Source organism: Catharus ustulatus, chromosome 12 (genome assembly GCF_009819885.2).
Source record: "Catharus ustulatus isolate bCatUst1 chromosome 12, bCatUst1.pri.v2, whole genome shotgun sequence".
NCBI lineage: Eukaryota > Metazoa > Chordata > Aves > Passeriformes > Turdidae > Catharus > Catharus ustulatus.
The window spans coordinates 6,907,345-6,918,552 of NC_046232.1; positions in this window are offsets into that span (position 1 = coordinate 6,907,345).

Consider the following 11,208-nt stretch of genomic DNA (forward strand, 5'->3'; position numbering starts at 1 on the left):
GGGTAACTAAGTGCTTGTTTTTCAAACGGCCATCAATCAGCAGTTTATTTAGCCCATGTTAATTCTCAGATTGAAAAATCCACGTTATCTGTTTTGGCTTAAGCCCTGACCTAATTTATGTAGCTACTGTGTAAGTATTTTTAAATGTTGAGCACAAAAGCAGATGCATCTTGGGGCAACCTGAGTAGTTCAGCAATTGGGGCATCCTGTGTTCCAGCTGTCACATACAGCAGGACTGAAACCTTTCCCTTTTCTAATGAGCCAACTTGCCAGACAACTTTACCAAGGGGTTGTGGAAACCAGCAAGTGCCAAAGCTAACTCTCCAAAAGCCAAGTAATAGCTGGTGGGTTTTGGGGTTTTGGTTGGCTCTTTTTTCCATGAGATACTGACCTTTTTGGAGCAGCTAGCAGACAAGAGCGAGTTGCTAGGGGAGCTCTGTGTTATTCACAGAAAAAACAAGTGTTATTATTCATTTGTACTTCAGCCTTCCCATGGCAGTGCTCTTTGTATCTGGATTTTTGCCTTGTCTTATTTTGGAAAGAAGGCTCATTTTCTTTCCTCCTTCTACTGTTCTCCACTGCTGTTTTGGCACAGGTGCCCCAGATATTTTTGGGTGTTCAGTAAACAGCATGAATTGTTCAGGCAATAAATTCGGAGATGAAATCTACAGTTCATGGCTGACCTCTACTGTTGGCTCATTTTTATGCTTTACATTTTGCTTTGTTGACAACTGCCTCAGCCCTCTGAAATGAACACAGGGTCAGCATTGTGCACAGCTCAAAAAGCAAACCCTTTAGGGGATGGTGCTGAACACCCAAATTCCTCTAGCAAAAGTGAGGAAATAATATTTTTTAATTATTTCTTTGATAAATCTTGATTTATGTTTTGTTTGCGGCAGTCTAATTTTCATCTGATGTTAGCAAATTGAATTTTATAGGCACTTCAGGAATTCTTTTGATATTCTTTAATAGCAATCAGCACCTCAACTCCTTGAATAAACTGTGTTCAATCACATGCATTCTTACTAAAGGTTTTACCTTTCAAGTCAGACATTCTGCTGTGAATGCACATTAATGGCAGGAAAAGGTCTTATCTGCTTTCTGTAGACTTCCTGGCTAATAAAAGTTGATTTCATAAACATTTATAGATATTGTGTAGATACTAGCAAAGATAGGTTAAAAAACAGTATGCAGAAGTCCTCTAAAAGCCTTTGTTTATGGCACTGGTTTTCTCTGTAGAATTTGGTGTTTACAACTTCAAAGCCAGCGGTGCAGCCTGTGGCCAGCAGAGGCTTTCTTTGCCTGCAGGGCCCGCTGGAGACAATACCCACTCTTCTCTGAGCTTTGATTCTTCCCTCAGTGCTATGCAGCCAGGTGATTTGGAGGCAGCTGTTTCCCCTTCTAGACATAACTTCTTAGACACGATGATGAATGTGAGTTCACTTTACAGTTGCAGGCTGTAGGAACTATGATGGGTCTTCCACAGTTGGGTGTTTACCAGAATCCAAACAAGCCCTTAATGTCTGTCTGTTCCTCACATACATGGAACAAAGTTAGAGACAGCCAACTGTGTGTGTGTCTGTTTGTGAATAACCAATTGCTCGAGGACACAACATTATGCACAGATCACGTCACATATGTCAAGGTCAATAGAAAATGTGTGTGGTAATAGCGTGCATCTAGCACTGGTGTGCTGTCTATTGCTTCTTCATCTGATAAGCTAAGAAGTAAATACGTCAGTGTACAAAAGGCTTCACTCAAGTGCTATTTCAGGTCTATTTCGAGTCTGAGAGAGGCACAGAGCTACTAGAGAAACAGCTACAGGATTCTGAATTAGTGTGTTTATCGAAGAGACCCTCATCATGACTGTAAGATGTTTGTTTATACCCAAAGATCGTCCTCCTAGTTCAGTTCACAAGGCTGATCTCGTGCGTTGGTCAGGGAAAAGAGCCAGGGACTGAAGAACATTCAGAATGACTCGTGCAATCATTACAAGATGTTGCAGTTGCCCAAGGTTTATAATATTCCAGAATTGTGAGAAATATCCTCTTTTTCTCTTTGACCAAATTTGCGGATGAAAAAAAAAATCGTGCATCTTTGTGATGCAACAGAAGATGATAAATTCTTCACTGACAGCCTGAGAAGAGGCTGATAGTGAAGAAATTACCATCTTGCACTGCATCCATCTAGGGTGACTGCAGCACTTTCTGACTTTGATCTAATTATTGTGCAACTGCAATGACCTGGGGCTCCATAACAGAATATAATCTGCTTTTCCTCCTTCTTCCTTCTTTTTAGTGAAATAAGAAAATAGGCTAGGATTTTAGATGGTAGCTTACAGCACATGTTAGATGCCCACATTTGTTTGAATCTTATTTGAATTAAACTACCTATTTATTTGTTAGTTGCTTTTATTTTAGATAGTCCTAGTAATTGCATCCCGTGTTATTAGTTATTCTCTGTTGTTTACTTTGCCCAATGAGTAGTCTCAGGGATTGAGAACATCCATGTGACAAACTTGATTTTTCTGTAAAATGTGCTGAAACATTATATGGTTCCTCCTTACAGGAGGCAGCAGGTAGTTTTGATGTTGAGTTTTCTATTGAAGGATTAATTAGTGATTTGTAATACAGTTAAATTTGTGATTGAACTTTATATTCTCTACACGCTGATTTGAACAGAGGTTCACAGAGGCAGTCTCTCCCAAATTCTTAGCTCCTTCACCAGTAGGTCATTTTCAGAAAATTATCCATTCCCCAAATTGTCATCTGTTGGGAAGGATAAAGAAGAGCACAGATTATTCTGTTGTTTAAAAATAACAAAGCTGCTACCCTATCACTTTGTAAAAAGTAATTACAAAGAGTGTTTCTGAACAGTGCTCAGATGTGAGGAATAAGGATTTGTCAAATTTGCCTAATGACTGCATAACTAATGAGTAAGATCTGTGGTCATTCCTGTAATGCAAACATTTTTCAAAAGTCATACTTGTCTTTTATTACTATTAGCATACACTCACATTAAAGTTGAGCATATTAAACAACAGTGGCAGCACCACTGTGTTCTTGTGAATGAAACATCTCAAATGCTACAACCGGAGAGATTTCTCAGCATATCCACCCTCTGTCCAAAGAAATAGCACACGTTTTCACTGACATCATGCTCAAAGTGCACATTTGCACTTTGATTTCTGTATAAGGAATCACTGTTCCTCTCATTTCTGCCTCTGTCAGGTCCTTCTGATGCATTTTGTCATTCCAGGGCTTGGCACTTATTTCTCACTGACATACAAGTCACATTACAGAGTTGCTTTGCCATCTTTTTGGATGAGCGTGAATAACAGAAAGTTGACAAAACTGCACTTCTGCACTGTGGTTAATTTTAAATAACTACATAATTTAGGGTTCAGAGAAGCTAATTAAAGTTGACAGGAAATCTGCATTTTAGGCCTACAGCTTTAACAGATCCTCATCTATAAGCATCTGAAGATCAAGATTATTTATCTTGTCCTAAAGCAACATACTAGAAATTTTTCTTTCCTGAAAAAATTACCATCTGCTGTAATTTAAATAACTAATATGAATTCTACATATTAGTTATTTATATCCAAGAAATGGTCATTCTTGGTCTGTAAAGACAATTCTAATAAGGCTTTTGACCATAAAGCTAAGCTGAAACCCTTTCAAAGCCAGAATGTTGTAGCAAAACTGAGAGCAAATTCATTTAAACTTTGAACTTATATTTGAGCCAGGGGACATGGGACAGTTTGGTCTTGCAAAGCCAAATTTCTACAGCCAAGATTTCTAAAAGGAAAACTGGTCAGGATGCCCTCATCTGCTAGAGAATACTGAATTTTGGCCTTTAGAATCCTAATGATTAAGTTTCAGTTCATCGAACACATACATTTTTAATATGGCTTTGGGGACAATTTTTTTTTTGTCTTGCAATGGTGGAATGCATGGATTACAAATTTACAACTGTATCTCTTACCTTGCATAAAACCAGCACTCCCTAATATTCCTTCCTAACTTCTGCAAAGTCTCAGTTTCACTACTAAGGACAACAGTCCAGTCCGTGTATGATTTATTTCAACTAATCTCTGGTGAAGCTGGTGTCTTTCAACCGTGTGCAACAACAAACATCTTGTATCATATTCTATTTGAAAGGAGATCTTGTTCTTTCTCAAATTGCCTCTCTATACTGGCACAGCACACTGAGAGAACCAGCAGGTCTACAAGGGGCAAATGCCCTGGTGAGTCACTGGAGACAGGGAGAGATTAGAGAGTAATCCAGAGAGGAATTCATTGCTCCCAGCACTGGAGAGTGGCAGCCAGTTGTGACTCAGTGCAAAATGCTGTCTCCAGCCAGCTGGTGACAGCCCTTCATGGGAACTGCTGCAAATGGGAGCATTCAGAGAATGGAAACAAACATGAATAATTTTTGTTGTCAGAACACAGCATATTTGGAGGCTGTGGATCCTTTAGAGACAGGCAGATTTGCAGAATGAGATTCCTTACTGGACTCAAAGGAGCTTTCAAAGCAGCTGCTAGATTGTTTCATTGATGGAGAGCTGTGGACCTCTGGAGGAGGAACTGGAACTACTTTAAATAGAGGGTTTGATGGAAAATTCACAACAAACAATTCAAAACACTAGACCTGAATCCCTTATGGAAATGCAGACTTCACTGGTGTGTTTCTGGAGCACTGGAGATGGGTTGTGGGTTTGCCATGTTCAGGAATGGATGCTGTGTTTTTCCACATGGGCAGCCCAGCGTGGAGCAGCCGTGCTCTGATTTCCCCAACACAGCAAATGAGCAGCAGAAAGCGCCTGCTGGCTCCTAGGCCTGCTGGAATGGCCAAGTGTGCGGGAGTAGTGGATCCCTCTTGCAGCTGGGCTCCTGATGTTATTGTTTGTGACAGTCAGTGGGACTTGTCCCCGCTCAGAGCTGCTTTCACAGCCCAGCCCGCTCCCGTCAGCCAGCTGCAGAGCCAGCCAGTGCAGCTGGGTTCTAGGTGCTGGCAGCTTTGGGCTGGGACAAATCCTGCACCCTAAGGAATTTTAGCAGGCAGAAGTCCAGTCCTGGCTATAGGCCCCTGAATACAAACCGTGGCTCTTTTCCATGGGAAACAAATCTCCCCATCCCAGTTTCCTGATGTCAGTTTAGAGGAGGCCTTTGGCGCACACAAGGCAGCCACGGTGGTGGCAGCTTTGGTCTGGGAGAAATCCTGTGCCCTATGGAATTGGGGGCTGGTGCTCGCAGGGCAATGCATGTCTTGCAGTCACATAGTTAAGTAGCAAGTAGGAAATACAGCCTTCAGTCATGTGTGATTCATGTCCTGGAGAACCTGACAGAGCAAAGGACAGTGAAAAGCAGCCCCAGCACAGATGTCTAAGGAACCATTTAATGAGCCACAACTGACACATGCACAAATGGAAGAATTTTCCAGTGTTAGACCTGCTTTTGATTTTGGTGGTAGTTAGCTCTCAAAATAAAACTTCTCTCTTTTCCAATAACATCAAAAGGGATTTTGTTAGTCACAAGTGAATGCAAATTGCTCTCAGTGTATTTTTCTTGAACTAGATTTAAAAGACCACAGATAGTTCATACATTTATTATGGACAATCTTTTTCTAAAATGTCTTTTTATTGTGACAGAGAGCATGAAAAAAGGGAGAATTGAGACAGAGAGGGAGGAAGCAACTGTCTGGATTTTTCAATGCTTTTAATTAGGTAGGAGGATTTTTCAAGCTTGGATAAACTTCCAGGTATTCACTTAAGCATTTGTTTTGCAGGAGAAATTTTAGACCACTGATTATTTTAATGACTAATTAGAAGTTAAAAAATATAAAAATAAAGTTAAAATCTGAGTTAAAATTTGCCTACCAATTAGACTAACATATTTGGAATGTCTTCTTATGCTCAGAGAGAATTTTGCCTCACACTGCTCTAGGAGTATCTTTTTCTGCATGTCTTGTTAGTGATCTGTTTGATATGTTATGAGAGCATGAGAAAAATTATCAGTTACCTGAGCCAGGCAAATAAAAAAAAGAAGTTTACAGCAGCTTTCTATTTTTGCATTTCAAGTTCATTTTTAACCAGGGATGTTTGGATACCCACATGAAACCACACTTCTAGAGATTTTTCTGGCTTTGTTCTCTGCATGAACATCTACTCACCTAAAACTGTGTTTCCAGTTCCGCTAATTTACATAAGTTAACCTTAATTTTTAATTGAAGCTATTAGTCCTATTAAATCTTTTGGGACGCCTAAATAAAAATTCCATTTGTCTCTTTAATGACTGTAATTCGAGGCTATGTTTTTATCATGGTCAAAATTGTTCTTCTGGATTCCCAGCTAATTGTGAAGATAATGCAATGCGGCAGGTCAGAGACAGCAATGACATTGCTAATGCCAGGCTGCAAGGTTAGCCTGTAAGTAGCTGAGATGGCTTGAGTATTTCGAGTAATTAATTTATCTGTTTATTGATGGATTGTCTGTGGTACTGATTTTTATAATGCAAAAACGTCAATGTTTTCATGATGATGATCATAAGAAAATGTTAGTAATAGTACACTTTTAAAAGCCCTGCAGTGATTTAGAGCCTGTCATACTTTTTAAGGAGATTCTGATTGCCTGAGAGCTTCAGTCTTAGGGGAACCCAAAAAAATTGAATTCCTAAAAGTGACTTTTCTAAGCAGGTAGTTGCATTTTATTCTTGGCAATAAAATAAATAATAATTGCCAAACTCTGTTTGGTACCCTACCACTGGTATTAATTTTAACTTTTAATTAATTTTAATTTTTGGAGTTGAAATATTGTGTAATGGACACATTGAAACTATTGATTTTGAAGTTGTGAATGTCCAAACCCAGAAGTGCCCAGCTGGGTGTGTTACAAGGACAGATTCCCCAGGTTTCTCTGGCAGAGGGAACTCAGCTGAGTGGGCTGTGTGAAGCCAGGCACAGCTGCTGCAGGCTGCTCAGGGCTCTCTGCTGCCAGAGCCTGGCACTGCCCTGCCAGCCTGACCCTGGTGTCCCTGAGCTGCTGCTCACTGCTGAGCTGCTCTGCCAGGAAATCCTTCTGTGCCTCTGACAGGTCCTGAGCTGCTCTGGGTTTGCTCCTGCCTGTTAATCCTGGTGTACACTTTGTGTGCTTGGTGCATTGTATTGCTAGATTCAGCCCCAAATTCCCAAATCTCATTGTAGTGCTTGCCTGGTTTTGAAGAAGTGACAGGATTCCTTTAGGAGAGGACAAAATGGCAGGCATCTTGACATCTTCAGGTCATGCTTTTTGTAAGCTACAAGGACGATGGGCTAGGGTTTTGTTGGTGGGTGGTGTGATGAATTTGTGGTTTTGTTTGGTTTTTAACTGGGGTTGGTTTGTCGAGGTGGGGCGGAATTGTTTGTGAGGCTTGGTTAGTCGTGTAAGTTTGGTTTCGGATAGTAGGGAGTTTCAGGTTTTAATGTTTGTTGAATGGTGGGGTAATGATTGGGTTGTTTAGTTTATTGATGGGAAAAAGATGAAGGAAAGTTAGTTATGGATGGAATGACAATTAATGGTTTTAGTTTAATATAGGGAAAGATATTTAAATGTTTGAAGGATTGTTTGAAATGTTTGAAATGTTTGAAATGTTCTGTGGATGTGGAAGTGCTCAGGTGATAAAGGGCAGGATGCTGACAGGTTTCCCACCTGAGGGAGACTGACTGGATTTTAGGATTAAGGACAGGAATAGAAGAGACAGAGGTGCTATCTTGAGATCACTGGCTTTATTACATGTTGACTCTCTTTATATATGTATTCGATTTCTTTTCCCTTTTTGAGTTGAACTGGTATCTGCTTAGCTAATATGGCTTATCTTTAGTGAAAGGATGAACTGATTTTTAGATTAAACTTTAGAGATGTTTGTTTTTTCAGAAAGCAGTAATTGCGGAACTGCTGGTTTTGGGGTTCTTTTCTCTTTTGTTTTAAACACACCTGGGAATTCATATAGCATCTTATTGTGAGTGTTAGCACATATTCAGGTTCATAATTTAGGAAATGTACTCCCGTAATTCATAAACCAGTGAAGATTATTGAGATATTTTCAATGCATCCAATTTCTTCCACAGAGAGTGTATAGACCATGAAGAAAATTAGAATCTGCTTGTCAAAGATGGGGCTAAGACACAAACCAAGTTGAAAGGAGATGATGGCCAGGTAAGTTTTGAATTTTTGTCTTTGAACATCTTGTTAGAGCCACATGATTCTGGACAGTCTTTCTTCAGGAAAATTCCGTTAAATTGAAACAAAATAGGATTGAAATGAAGTTTGGTACAATATTTAGCAGAACTCTGCTTCTCAATCTCCTCTTCATTACTTTAATGATCAGGAGCTAACAATAAGAACCTGGATTCATTCCAAGCTGTAGTACTAACCTGTTTCATTAAGGTGCATGGTAGGTACATGTGGAAAACTTGGAGTAGGCTCTGAGAACAGCAGTACGTGGGTGGAGAGCCATCCAAGGCAGAGTGGTAGAGAAATACTGGGAATACAGGCAGGAATTAAGTGTGCTCCTCTCTCTCCATTTGTGTAAAGGCATGTCTTGTCTGTCTGGAGTGCCTTACAGAAATGGATTCAAAATTCACTAGGAAAAATGAATATGATTGTTTCAATTGATGCTTGTATTATTGGTGGAATTTAGTCTTCCTAACAAGGAATGCTTATGTGCATGGCAAAAAACTATCACGAGTTAAAGTATATGATCGTGGAATCATGGAATATCCTGAGCTGGAGGGACTCACAAGGATCATCAAGTCCAGCTCCTGACCCTGCACAGAACTACCCCAGGAGCCCCCATGGATCTGAGAACATTGTCCAAATGCTTCTGGAACTCTGGCAGGCTTGGTGCTGTGCCCACTTCCCTGGGGAGCCTCTTCCAGTGCCCAGCCACCCTCCGGGTGAATAATGACATTACAAAGGTGTTGGTATTTCGAACTTCAGATTATCCTGTGTACAATCAATTTCCTGACTTTTCTGGATGGATTCTGTAAGGTTAAGCATCTGGGACAGAAGCATTCCCTTTCCTGAATGCTTATTTAAGACAGACCAAAGAACTTGTTTTTTCTATGAGTAAAAAAATGATCGCTGTCTTTTAAAAACATTCTTTTCTCCCAGGGGAAATTTTATTCATCACGAGTTGGTTTTATTTTTTTCCCCTTATAATAGGGTGTTATTTATAAAAGTTCTTGAAGTGAATCACACAATTCTCAACTTTGAAACTCTCTGCAAATAGCAGTGAAACTTGCCTAAAGTGTAAATGAGCAGCAATTTAAATATTAAGTATCAGTTGATATTTCACATTGCTTCCCACATACTCATTTATAAAACAGTCAAGCTGCAAGCTTTGTATAAATAGCATTTACTTATTGCCATGGTTTAATTGAAAGTTTGATGTTTGAGGATGGTTAATGCTGGTACACAGGAGCTGGTAGTGACTGTCACACTTGCTGTGTCACAGCTCTGCTGTATAGTCTTGAGAGATGACTAAAATTAAAGGTGTGCCATTCCTCTAACCTGAACTGTTATAATCTCTATCTAACAGGGACTTTATAAAACTGATAAATGTTTTATCATACAGACAAATTGTACTGGTGTGCTTACACATAGCTAGAGTGTAGCAAGATCATGTTTACAGAGTTCTTCATCTTCTGGGAATCTGAAACCATCAGATTCCACAGTGGGTGAATTAAAGATAGTGGCTAACCAGAATCCATTAATATACAAATTAAATTGCCTTGAGTAAAGGAAAAAAATTAGAAAGAGTAACCCTTATTTGTCTGGAACAGTATTTAGAAGTATTTTTTATCTGCACCAAACCGGGCCATTAATTTCTCTAATCCCCTTTTTTTTTTTTTTTTTTTTTTTTAACCTTGTGCAGAGATAGGGATTTGACTGATTGTTACAAGAAACCTTAGGGGGAATAAAATATGTTTAGATGCAAAATATAAGATGTATCGTAGATGTCACGTGTAGACATTTCAGTTTTAACCACTATATGCTTCTGTGAGACAGAGTATATATTAAGAGTTGAAGCTGTTAATCATTTGCAATTAGTCACAGTCATACCCATGGCCAGAGAGCCAGACCCTCTGCCAGTGTTCTTTCAGGCCTCCCTTGTGTTGCTGCCCACTCGTGAAGCTAAAGGCTCTCAAGTGAGCATTTCTGGGTGCTTTATTTATTTATCCTTCTACTTCTGAATCGCAATTAAAGTATCTTCTCACTGAAAACCTTGCTGTTCTGTTCCTGATGCTGTAATATTCCCTTGAGTTTTCCAGCTGTAAACAAAGATGATTATCTCAGTGTGCAGATGACTCCGTTCCTGTCCCTGTCACTTAAATCTTGCCTTGAATCCTCAGTTGCTCCCCTGTAGCTCAGTAAAGACTCTCTGGAGCCAATGACAGGCGGGAGGAGCTTCACAGCCAACGTTAAATGTATGAGAGTTTTGGTGTCTGCCTGGACTTTGCTCTTGTGTGTCAGAGAGATGTCTTTTTTGTGGAGTTTCTCCTTCTCTAGTGTGCTTTACTTGGAACCAAGCTGTAGTAATGCAAGGGGAGGGCTTTTTGCCCCACTGAGGTGTTTGCCATGTGGAGTTCCTGCCCATTTGTGCCAGGCAGTGCAGCCTATCCCCAGAAGACCTCAAGGAGGCTCACCCTTAACTTAATCTCTGTGTTTGCCCTGGTTAATGGATTTGTCTTAACAAGTGCTGTCCATAAGGCATAATCTTCTGACTTAGTGAAATAATTTGTATGACTTTCCCTGGGGCTTCCTACCTGCTGAAATCCTTTCCAGAGCTGTCAGTTCTTGCAGATACACAGCTTGCCTGCCTGCCTTTGCCTGACAAGAATAGTGACATCAGGTGGCAGTGGGGCCTCAGGGATAAAGTAACACTCCATTCCTTTATTCTTTTGCTGCTTTTCTACTTTTTGTTGGTTGGTTGTTTTTTCGTTGTTGTTGGTTTTTTGGTTTTGTGTTTTTTCTTTGGCTGTTGGTTTTTTGTTTTGTTTTGGTGCTGTTTTTGGTTTTGGTGTTTTTTTGTTTGTTTGTTTCTTTGTTTGTTTGTGGGTTTTTTTTTTAATTTAACATGGTGTGGAAGTTATTGCAGACTGGACAGCCTGATAAATATAAATAATTAATTTACCACTAGGTAGTTTACAGAAATAAATGGCACAGAG